The sequence below is a fragment of the Poecilia reticulata genome, chromosome 15 (genome assembly GCF_904066995.2).
Source record: "Poecilia reticulata chromosome 15, P_reticulata-male-v2, whole genome shotgun sequence".
In the NCBI taxonomy this organism is placed as follows: domain Eukaryota; kingdom Metazoa; phylum Chordata; class Actinopteri; order Cyprinodontiformes; family Poeciliidae; genus Poecilia; species Poecilia reticulata.
Genome location: NC_088844.1, coordinates 11,574,839 through 11,587,289, shown reverse-complemented (window position 1 = coordinate 11,587,289; position 12,451 = coordinate 11,574,839). Strand labels below are relative to the sequence as shown.

Here is a 12,451-nt window from a genome sequence, read left to right as displayed (position 1 = left end):
GGGGTCCTGGAGAGGAGGGTCCGTCGAATAGTCGAACCACGGATTCAGGAAGAGCAGTGTGGTTTTTGTCCTGGTCGTGGAACACTGGACCAGCTCTACACCCTCAGCAGGGTCCTGGAGGGTGCATGGGAGTTCGCCCAACCAGTCTACATGTGTTTTGTGGACTTGGAGAAGGCGTTTGACCGTGTTCCTCGGGGGGCCCTGTGGCGGATTCTCCGGGAGTATGGGGTACCAGGCCCTTTGATATGTGCTGTCAGGTCCCTGTATGACCGGTGTCAGAGTCTGGTCCGCATTGCCGGCAGTAAGTCGGGCTCGTTTCCGGTGAGAGTTGGACTCCACCAAGGCTGCCCTTTGTCACCGATTCTGTTAATTACTTTCATGGACAGAATTTCTAGGCGCAGCCGAGGTGGTAAGGGGATCCATTTTGGTGGCCTTAGGATCACATCTCTGCTTTTTGCGGATGATGTGGTCCTGTTGGCTTCATCAGACCGTGATCTGCAGCTCTCACTGGAGCGGTTCGCAGCTGAGTGTGAAGCGGCCGGGATGAGGCTCAGTGCCTCCAAATCCGAGGCCATGGTCTTGAGCCGGAAAAGGGTAGAGTGCCTTCTCCGGGTCAGGGGGGTCGTCCTGCCTCAAGTGGAGGAGTTTATGTCTCTGGGGATCTTGTTCACGAATGAAGGAAGAAGGGAGCAGGAGACCGACAGGCGGATTCGGGCAGCGTCTGCTGTGAAGCGGGCGCTGTACCGGTCCGTCATGGTGAGGAGAGAGCCGAGTCAAAAAGGGAAGCTCTCGATTTACCGGTCGATCTACGTTCCCACCCTTATCTATGGTCATGAGCTTTGGGTCATGACCGAAAGAACGAGATCACGGATACAAGCGGCCGAAATGGGTTTCCTCCGCAGGGTGGCTGGGCTCTCCCTTAGAGATAGGGTGAGAAGCTCGGTCATCCGGGAGGGACTCAGAGTAGAGCCACTGCTCCTCCACGCCGAGAGGAGCCAGTTGAGGTGGCTCGGGCATCTGGTAAGGTGCCTCCTGGACGCCTCCCTGGTTAGGTGTTTTGGGCACGTCCCACCGGGAAGAGGCCTCAGGGAAGACCCAGGACACGCTGGAGGGACTATGTCTCTCGGCTGGCCTGGGAACGCCTTGGGGTTCCCCCGGAGGAGCTAGAAGAAGTGGCTGGGGAGAGGGAAGTCTGGGCCTCCCTTCTGAAGCTGCTGCCCCCACGACCCGACCCCGGATAAGCGGAAGAAAATGGATGGATGGATGGATGGATGGATGGATGGATGGATGGATGGATGGATGGATGGATGGATGGATATATATATTGTCAGATTAAAAATGTGCCATGCCTTTAAATTTTTCACACATCCATGTTTTTTTAAAAAAATGGAATTAGATTTAGATACAAATAATGTAAAATAGCTGCATACATCATAATTTTAATATTGATTGTTCAGTACAATTATTATTTAAAAAAAAAAAAAGCTCATTCTTGATTTCTTAGCCCATTTTTCCTCATTCAGTTCTTCATCTTGACTCTTCAGACCCTCCTTTCCCTCTCTGAAATCCAAAATGAGGGCGTTTGTAACCGAGTGAATTTCAAACTGTAATCTGGCAAATGTTATATCCTAACATCTCGCAGTGAGAAAAAATGTATTAAAGAGCCAAATTTAAAATTCGTATGGAAGTATACTATGAACGCCCATACATATACCTAAAGACACCTTGAATATCTCTCCACTCTTGTGACATCTGTGTATCAAGGGGTTGAATTCATCCATTCAACGCCAGAAATTCCCAGGCATTTCAGGCCTGGAAATGTTTGATAGACATTTCCAGACCTGATTTGTAAACACAAATAAAATCTGATTCCTTCAAGTTTCAAAAAGAAAACCATAATTTAAAGATAACATGACGCTGGGAATGACAGGAACGCTTGGCTATAACTACGTTACTGTTTTTTTCTTTTATGTTGACAGATCAAATTAAAGTAAGTAGCATGACTCATCCCTTTTCATTACTGTCCATGCAGCCTCTTTACACCTTGCATGTAGTACATTTAATAATGAAGTTCTCTCTTCAGATATGATGGCCGGGTAACAATTTGCCTAGCTCAAGGAGCAGAGTGACACTGTCATTAAAAAGTAGGAGATTACGGGCAAAAGGGCTTCTTTAGAAATTGGAAGGGAAGTCTTTTTCATATGCTGTCAAAAGTGCTGAAAACGTCCTCAGCTGTAATTTCTGAGCTGCAGGTAGTTCAGAAAGTGACAGCTCAGTATGGCAATTTCAGAAACGAATAGTAAGAGAATGGCAGACACTGAGGAACTTTTATGTTGAGTTCAGAATATAATTTATATTTGTTTGGACGCATCTACCCATTAAAAAAAAAAAAAAAACATATATGTGTTTGTGTGTGTATATATTTTCTGACAGTTGACAACCAAATTTCAAAGAAAGATGTTCCCATCTTGTTCAAGTACAAATTTTTGTTTTTACGTTTTGCTCTCTGGTAAAATAATAACAACTGCTATAAAACATAAAATCGTCTGTTCATTTATTTGTGCGTCTCTCATTTGCTTTAGAGAGAGGCATCGCAGCTCTCTGCAGGGAATCACAGTAGGAGAAAAAAGCATTAATGATGTACCAATCCTCTTCGGACCAGAATTCATCCTGTGTTCACATCTGCCATGGTCCTCCTGCAAACCGAAAGGCATAATTCACCATGAAAGGAACTAAAACTTCAACTTAATTCCAGAAAGGGTTGTTGAAAAGATCAAACATGTGCATTTTAAAAAATAGCATCAAGTAAATCCAAATAAGAATTCCATTTTATCATTTATGCATGGAATTATTTTGCCTGAAAGTCAAAAACTCTTCATATCTGTGCATGAATAATTTCTAGGCAGCTTCATTACCTGAGGTTGAGTCGGTGAAAAGCGGCTCAGTAGACATTGAAATTGTGTGTCCTAATAGGAATGTAATACGTTCCTAAGCTTATCTGCTCTGGCTGTTTTAAGAGGTAATTTTGGCATACTGTGTGTAGCAGTCCCTCAGACCCAAGAAAACACGGAGAGTTTCGACGGGTGCAGTAGATTCGTATTTACTTTTTTCGAAACCAAGTTGTTGAAGTGCACTGAATACACCGTGCTTCGAATACACCGTGAAAACTAAAATAAAAGAAAATATATTTTGCTAAAGTGCTTGTGTTTGACACAAAACATGAATACATTATAATAATAACAACGCTAACTTAAACTTATAGAGCTCTAAACATGTCCCTCGCTCCGCTGTCCAAGGGCTGCAAAGCTTATTGCGGTAAAGTCTGTGCTGTGCTACCTTAAGCCTGTTCTGAAGAATGTGCGCTACAGAGTCATGGACCTTACCACAGGGCCCGCCTTTCATTGGCTAATGCCCATTTTACGTCACAGCTCAGCTGTCACGTGGGTTACCGGCTCACAAACTCATGCTAATGTACATTGTGGACTACCAGACCGACAGAAAGTTTTTGCGTCAGGACTCGAAAAAAAATGGTTCTCCGTCAGTGGGGTACCTGTAAAGGCGATGTCAGGTATCCTGATCGTGTTTGTGGAACTAAAATTCACAGATTTCCAAAATCTGAAATGGGATGCCTTGCTTGGATCAAAGCTTGTGCAATACCACACTGTGCTATGCTAAATATTTTCCTCATTTGCACATCTGTTTTGCCATTGTGCCAAATGTCCTTAAACAGCAATATTATAATATTTTGCATAGTTACTGTCAGTCTCAAATCTAAATGGCTATTTATCTAAAATGTTCTGCCTTCTGTCATTACTGTTGTTTATTTGTATTATACCGGGTCCACATTTATTATACAAATGAATCTTTGTTTATTTGCAAAACTCTTTTTTGAAACTTCACCTGACATGTTAAATCTCATTTGGTCCTTTATAACCTTTGGTAACAAAACAGTCCAATGGTTATACACATGAGTTTAGGCAACGCTTGAATTGCTGAACTAACATGCAACAGACACCTGCTATACATTTTTAAAATATGCTTGTTGGCAGTCTTTTTCAAAATCATCTGATTTGGAAATTATAACCTTCAGTTAACCTGGTAGTTTGGTGCAGGTGGGGAAACAATATTATCTATGCTTAAAAATTATTTAATTGTGATAAAAATGATTGCTGTTTGCAAGTAGAGTGATTATCTTTTTAAAACTGCCAAGTCTGAGAGAAAAACAGACAAGGCAGTTTTCCAATGTCTGTTTTGATAGTTGAATGAAAAGAGGGACATATGTGCCTCTTACAAAAAACCACAAACATTTTACAATCACAATCTGAATCCTCATTTGCAATACAGACAAGTTTGCACATTCATTTTTCACATATAAATTGTCATCTGTTGTGTTTTAATGCACATTAGAGTCTACTATTTTTGATAACTAGACAGTATTTTTTGTTGTAATTTCGTCTTTACTATGCAGTATATTTTTTCCTATTTACCATCCGTCTCCCCCTCCTCCCCAGGATTTTTCAGTTTTTGGCTGAAGAATCCGGAGTGAAGTGGAGGCTGATAACTTTGCTATGCGGTGTTAGTTTTAACTTGTAGCGTCAAATATTTACAAGCCACCGTTTTCTTAATCCAGGATCGCTTGGAAAACCATGAAAACGTAAATTTCCATAATATATGGAAGACAACAATGTTCGCAGTATTGCTTTATTTGCTTCTGAAATACAACGTTCTTTCCTAGCTGTCATAGTAACTCAAAACGGAAGCAAGAAAGACGCATTTCGCTCATGCGGATGTGACGTCAGCGCCGTAGATGCAAAGAGCCCATCGGCGCAAACCACGAAGAAGAAGAGAAGAGGAAGTAGTTGAAGGATCATGACGCACCAATTTTTTTTATTGACTTATTACTGAACAGACTTTAAATGAATTTTAATGAAAATACAGCAATTGCAAAATTAGCTTAAAGTTTTGCGCATATTTGTAGAGGAAACTGAGCTAATATAGCTATACCACTGTAGAGAAACAAGGGTGACTTTCAGACAGTCGACCTCCTTGTAGTGCATGCCAGCTATACTGTCCCTCTGAGTCATTAATTATGTTATTAATTGCAGCTGTCTCTGTTACTGGAACAAAAGCAAATGTGGCTGCAAAGGTCTGGTTACCTGGGAATTATACCAAACAACCAGTTAATTGTTCAGGCAACCAGTCGGGAGGGAAGGTGATAGGTCGGTGTGTGGGATCATCTTGGCCTAAACTTCCACTTCTCTGTAAGGTGGCTGCAGCTCAACAGTTTGTTTTGCTGAATTCATGGAACTATTCCGAGCACATTTGTCACCGATATCGACGACTTTGGTGCCAACGTGAAGCACCAGGGGAGTCGGTTAGATGAATTATGATATTTGAGAGCGCCTCTCTTAGTTGGAGTCTAATTGAAGCAGCTGCGGCCTCCAACGGCAGATCAAGCTGGAAGCAGAGTTTCCTGTTTGGCAGCTGGGACCAAAATATGAAACGACAGCTTTTCTTCATCAAGGTGAGTTTCTGCTATCTTGCATTAGCTGCTTATGCTCTGTGTTAATAATTCTCTAGCTTCATCTGTGTAATGTGTTTGCGCCGATTCAGACTCGATTAATCCACATTCTCAACTGGTTTTGGAGCCGTCCCCTTCGGGATGATTGCTTTTTCTTGTGATCTTGGTTTTATGGCTAAACTAAATATGGCTCGGGGTGCTGAAACAACAGCTCTGCTCATATCATCAGGTTTAATGTTACAGTGCGCTTTGCTGTTCTTCATCTTGTAATTTCTCGTGTGGAACTGCTGATTACTGTTTACAGCTGCTGCATTCGTCAACTCAGCCTTGAGCTCAATCTGTCTGCTGCGCCGCTTGTTCATAATTCCCGTCCTGTTACTGTCTGCACAAAGCTGGGAGATCATATGTATGTAGCCAGGTGGTAAATTTTGGTTAAATAATTGTACTGTTTCAAAGTGTTGGTTTTCTTGTATCTTACGGTAGCAATGCTATTAAGTGATTTTGTTTCAGTTATGCAATTTTATTTCCTATGTGTATGTTTTTCACATTTAAATATGATCAGGTAGTTGGTCTCAAGTGCTGCACATTTTGACCACCAGAGAGCAGTGTTTCAAGGTGATTACTGTTTCCCAAGACGGGGCAGGAAATACATTTTGTTCTCTTCCGGTGTTGCTATGCTATGTGATGAACTTGGACGGGAACTGTATGTGATTTATCTGCAGGTGATAGTTTCAGCAGAAAATCGGTAAATGTATACATCACTTGTTGAAATATGTCAGTATGTTCTCATTTATGTGATAAGCAGTCAGTATTTTAATAAGATGGTGTATTTCTGAAACGAATGGTTCAGGGAGCCTGTCTGTGCGGTGCAGGGCGGCCATTTACTGCACGTGGAATTAAGATGTCCGATCATCGGTGTTCTCCAGCATTAAGAGTGAACTGAGACATTACTGTCGAATGTAAGTGTTGATAAAATAAGTCATATCACAACTCCATGCGCTCTAAATCAGTGTGGTGTAATACAGCTCTCTGTATTTTGTTTGTGCAGCCAGAGGCCACTGCCGTATTTTTATTTCTTTTCTTTTACATATTGTATTTTCTTTTGAGATCTGCCACATTTCACATTTCATGAATATTTACCAAATGTTTTGGTGCATCTATGTTCTGATTTTTGAACAACAGTAAGGAACAAGACAGCTTTGTTCAGTCTGTTCCAACTGATAATAAAATATACTGCACATTAAGAACCCCAGTTATTGTGTCCTGTGAGGCTAAGTATTTCCCGGGCTACACAATTTTGGTACCAGGAGTGGGGTGTGCAAAAAAAAAAAAAAAAAAAAAGAATTTAATTTGTTTAACCTACTACTACACCGTGGCATTTTATGTACAATTAACTAAGAAATACGGCAGTGGTGAAGACTACGGCGATCAACCATCACAGGAGAGGACGTGTGGAGGTGCTGGTTTCACAGCGTGACTGGTGCTGCTTTGGAACGAAACTCATCTGGATGAGGTCCAGCCACCCGGATTTAAGGGTGTTTCGAACCACAGACTTTTCCCTATAGTATCCTTGTTTTTTTAGAACTTTGTTGAATCTTCTGTTGGACTAACTTCTGGACTGAATCAAACATACTGGTTACATTATGTCAACCGTTCAAAGTGCTGAAGACAGTCTCAGCGGTAGTGATTCATCCAATCAGAGTCCATTAGAAGCAGCAGGACCAAGCAGGGTTCCGGCTGATGAGATACAAACTCAACTTCAAGAACTCGCTAGGTTGCGAGATGATCTTGTCAGGCTAAATGATGAAACTAGGGCTCAAAGAGACCACACTAGTCGGGCCCCCACTCGTTCATACATTTATGTCCCACGTGAACGCCAGGTCCAATTCTTTTGTGGGGAGTGGGAGAAGGATGGGAGATCTGTTGAAGAATTTATTGAAGAGGTTGAGAGGGTCATAAGGACCAGAGAACAGACAACTGAGGAACAGTGTGATTTCATACTGTCATTGCTACGGGGACCAGCACTAGAGGAAGTCAGGTTGTGTATGGGGGGTAGATCAGTGGAACCTAGTGATATTTTCTCTTTTCTGCGAAATGCTTTTGGAGAAAGACGCAGTGTTGCACAACTTTTGCAGTTGTTTTACAATCGTAAACAGGCAGATGGAGAAGACCTCCGTGACTACTCCCATGCACTATCCCAGATACTGAGTTCTGTAGTAAAACAGTCCACAAATGCTGTGCCTGATGAGAAAACAGTTCTCCGGGATCAATTTATTGAAGGTTTAAGGCATGTCCCCTGAGACGTGAACTAAGAAGAATGGTGAGAGAGAGACCAGACTCTAGTTTACTAGATGTGAGAAATGAAGCCCTCCTCTGGGAAATGGAGGATAACAGATCCTATTCTGCTAAAGGAGTAAGGAACAACATGGTTCAGTCAGGGGCATTCGAAACCCAGTGTTCTCTGACTAAAACAACACACCATGACCCCCCTTCAGCTTTAGATGAAGTACAGCGGGCTGTTTCTCACCAGGGGGAGCAATTAGCTGAGTTAGGGAAAGCATTGACTGCCCTATCAACTGCTGTGAGTGAACTGTGTAAACGTACGAATCTGACTTCACCAGAACCCAAACAGAGAGTTAAACCACAGCCTGCATTTACACATGATGGTCAGCCTATCTGTTTTAAATGTCAAGGGGTTGGACATATTGCCAGGAAATGTCCACAAAGCAAAGTTGTTTCGATGGGTGCTGCTTCCCATGGGGGACAGGGAAACTAGAACCCTCGGTTGTCAGGAGCCAAACAATCCGGGGGGAAACAACTGGCTCAACAACAGAAGCCTTGGACAGAGATAAAGTTTTAGAGAGGGCAGTTGGCGAATGTAAGACAGTTGAAATAAAACTACAGGGTGTGGAAGTTTCATGTCTTCTTGACACTGGCAGTCAAGTAAGTACCATTTCAGAGGGGTTTTTCAACAAGCACTGGTCAGCAAAAGACAGCATCATTCATCCTACTTTTGAATGGTTAAAAATCACAGCCGCTAATGGACTAGAAATACCTTACATAGGTTATGTCGAGCTTGAAGTTGAGGCTATGGGTCTGACCATTCCGGAAAGAGGATTTCTTGTAGTTAAAGATTCAGCACAGTCATCCTCTGTGTCTTGTCTTCTTGGAATGAATGTGATAAAAAAGTGCCAGGAACTAGTACAGGGCAAATTTGAAGCCACAATGCATGGGAAACTTGACTGTAACTGGAGGGAGGCTTTTCATCGAGTGCAGACAGTGAGGTTATCAGACAGGCCCTCATTTGTCAGGATTGCTGGGAAAGAGGCAGTTCATGTGCCAGCCTCATCTGTAGCTACTGTTACAGCAAAGGGACTTAGAACTGTCGGTGAAAGAGGTCCGTTAATGCTACTGGAACCTGGCCATTCCCCTTTACCTGGAGGTTTGGTAGTGGTGCCAACCTTGGTGACATCTGAGAGACATGTTTTTCCTGTCCAGGTCGTGAATTTGTCTGATGAGGACATCTGGTTGAAACCTAGGACTAGACTTGGACTTTTGACTGGAGTTGACTCTGTAAACAGTGATCAGTTGTGTAAGTTCAGTTTCAGAGAATCTCAGCAGATACAGATGAAGTCAGCATTAGCAGACAACTTGAACCACCAACAGATGTCCAGTCTATCCTCGATAAGTTAAAGGTTAGTGGAACTCCAGAACAAGAAGCACAGCTAGCTCTGCTGTTGGGGAAATACTCATTTGTGTTTACAGCAGAAGATGAAGACTTAGGTTACACAGACAAAGTACAACATGAAATACACCTCACAGATGACACACCTGTGTCCCAGCCTTACCGACGGATTCCCCCCACACAATATAATGAAGTGAGGGAACACATTGGCAAGTTGTTAAGGAAGGGGGTTATCAAGGAGAGCTCCAGTCCATACGCTTCTCCAATTGTGTTAGTTAGAAAAGTTGATGGTAGTCTGAGGTTATGTGTTGACTACAGGAAGCTCAACTCCAAAACCAGGCGCGATGCTTTCCCGCTCCCAAGAATAGATGAAAGCTTTGATGCACTGAGAGGGGCCAAATATTTCTCCACAATAGATTTGGCAAGTGGGTATCACCAGGTGGCCATGCACGAACGCGATAGACCTAAAACGGCATTCACCACCCCGTTTGGTCTATATGAGTATGTAAGGATGCCATTTGGTGTGTGCAATGGGCCAGCAACATTTCAGCGACTTATGCAGGCTACAATGAGTGACCTCACCTTTCAGATATTACTGGTGTATCTTGATGATATTTTAGTTTTTCTGAAACATTTGAGGAACATCTTGAGAGACTTGAAACTGTATTGAGACGATTAGCTGAGACAGGCCTCAAGGTGAAACTTGAAAAGTGTGCCTTCCTTCAAGACACCGTGAAGTTCCTAGGGCATCAAGTGTCAGCTAAAGGAGTTGGGACAGATCCATCCAAGGTGTCGGCTGTTAAAGACTGGAAGGTCCCATCCACAGTCAAGGAACTCCAGTCATTCCTAGGGTTCTGTAGTTATTACCGGAGGTTTATCCAAGGTTTCTCACAGACTGCAGGGCCACTACATGACTTAGTGAACAAATGTTTAAATGCAAAGAAAACTGGGTGGGCAGGCCACCATTACAAAGCGATGTGGACTCAGGAGTGTAGCTCAGCTTTTGAGAGGTTAAAGAAAAAACTTACTTCCGCTCCTATTCTGGGTTTCGCTGATTTCACACAGCCTTTTATACTAGAAACAGATGCTAGTCAGCATGGTCTAGGGGCTATTTTATATCAGCAACAGGATGATGCTAAACGGGTCATCGCCTATGCCAGTCGCCGGTTACGCCAGGCTGAAAGGAATGACCGTAACTACAGCAGCATGAAGCTAGAACTGCTAGCTTTAAAGTGGGCTGTTGCTGAGAAATTCAGGGGATATTTACTTGGTTCGAAGTTTGTTGTGCTTACTGACAACAATCCGCTTTGCCATCTTAAAACTGCTAAGTTGGGCGCAATAGAGCAGAGATGGGTCGCACAGTTGTCAGTCTTCGATTTTGAAGTAAAGTATCGACCTGGGAGCAGTAATGCAGCTGCAGATGCCCTCTCACGGCAGGAGTTTGCAGGGGAGCCTGAAACCGATCCGGATTCAGATTTGGATGGATGTATTGCTGTTTGTAACCTAATAAGACGAGGGACTGCTCTGGAGCCAGATCTGGTGGTTAAAGGGCTTGAATGCTATGAAGTGAGACAGATACGGGCAGTAGAGTCAGGTTCGGAAGCAGTGGCAGGGCAAGGTAACACTCCTACACTCCCAGCCTACACCAAGGAGGAATTATTAGCATTTCAGAGCAGTGACCCCACTATCACAGGTTTCAGAGCTTTTTGGGATCGTGGGAGGAAACCTAGCCCCAAGGAAAGGACAACTCTATCCAGCCTGGTGAAACGACTCCTAAAACAGTGGAGCTTTATTCAGAAGAAGGAAGGTTTGTTGTACAGGGTTGTCCCAGAAGCACCCTCTGGGTTAATCTGGCAGTTACTTTTACCTGTTTGTCTCAAAGACCAGGTACTGGAGAGTGTCCATAACAAAATGGGACACCAAGGGATTGAGCGCACTGTGAACCTGCTCAGAGGGAGGTGTTTTTGGGTAGGTTTATATGAAGATGTGGAGAACTGGGTTAAAAACTGTGAAAGATGTGTCTTGTCTAAGATGCCACAACCCAAGATTCATGCCCCAGTACAAGCTTTTCTAGCATCCAGACCGCTAGAGGTCGTTGCTGTGGACTTTACAGTCCTTGAGCCAGCATCAGATGGGCGAGAAAATGTGTTGATTGTGACCGATGTGTTCACAAAGTTCACACAAGCCTTTCCTACTAAGGACCAGAAAGCTGACACCACAGCTAAGGTTTTGCTTAGAGAATGGTTCATGAAGTATGGCGTGCCAGAAAGACTCCATTCAGATCAAGGGAGGAATTTTGAAAGTGAGGTCATAGCAGAACTTTGCAAGTTGTATGGTGTAAAAAAGAGCAGGACAACTCCGTACCGACCGCAAGGAAATGCTCAGTGTGAAAGATATAATAGGACACTTCATGATTTGCTGAGGACGCTTCCACCTGAAAAGAAGAGAAGGTGGACAGAATATCTACCTGAGCTTGTCTACGCTTATAATGTCACCCCTCATTCAACAACTGGGTATTCTCCCTATTATCTTTTGTTTGGTGTTGAGCCCCGCCTTCCAGTTGATGCACTGTTGGGCCGAGAGTGTGTGTCAGAAAGCAGCCAGAACTGGCTCTCTATTCATCAAGACAGACTCAAAGAGGCCCACAAACGAGCAAGGGAGTACTCTGAGCAAAAAGCAGCAGAACGGATTTCTTTTCAAAACAAAAAGGTCTATTGTCCCCCAGTCAACATTGGGCAATTGGTGTTTCTTCGCCATAGATCTTTGGGGAGGCGCAAAATCCAGGATGCTTGGGGTCCCACTATTTACAAGGTAGTGGAGATTAAAGACACCACACACACTGTTGAACCGTTGGAAGGAGGTCCTACAAAGAAGGTTCATAGGTCAGAATTACGACCCTGTTCAGCCCAAGTTCCTACACTCAGGACTGAAACAGCTATTAAGATCAATGATCAGCCAGTGGAGAGGGAAGAGTTGGTGGCAACTGAACCAGATTTTGTGGTTGTAGAGGAATGGAATATGTCCGAGATGGACAATCTTCCAGTGTCAACAGCACATGCAGATGGTATTGTGCCAGATGGGCCTGATGCAAGTTTTCCTGACGTGACTGCTAGAGACACAGACTTTGGGACTATTCCTGATTTTGGATTCACTAACTTCCCTGGTGCTGACTGCATCAGGTCAGAGACCAATCTGAGTAATGATGTGGAGTGTAACAAAGGTTCAACGGCCATTCCTGCGATTAG

General features: G+C 43.5%; 2 long non-coding RNA genes across 3 annotated transcripts in view; both read left to right on the top strand.

The window, feature by feature from the left end:
- The first annotated feature begins 4,031 nt into the window (after positions 1-4,031).
- Positions 4,032-12,451, top strand: part of LOC145555088 (uncharacterized) — a 153,242-nt gene continuing 144,822 nt past the window's right edge. Inside the window, exon 1 of one of the 2 annotated variants that reach the window (XR_014091169.1) lies at positions 4,032-5,524. This is a non-coding gene — a long non-coding RNA (uncharacterized LOC145555088). The remainder of the gene's footprint in view (positions 5,525-12,451) is intronic. The other variant, XR_014091170.1, reaches the window with a different exon arrangement.
- LOC145555087 (uncharacterized) lies at positions 5,928-6,773 on the top strand. Its single transcript, XR_014091168.1, has 2 exons — positions 5,928-6,266; positions 6,372-6,773. It is a non-coding gene; the product is annotated as an uncharacterized LOC145555087 (long non-coding RNA).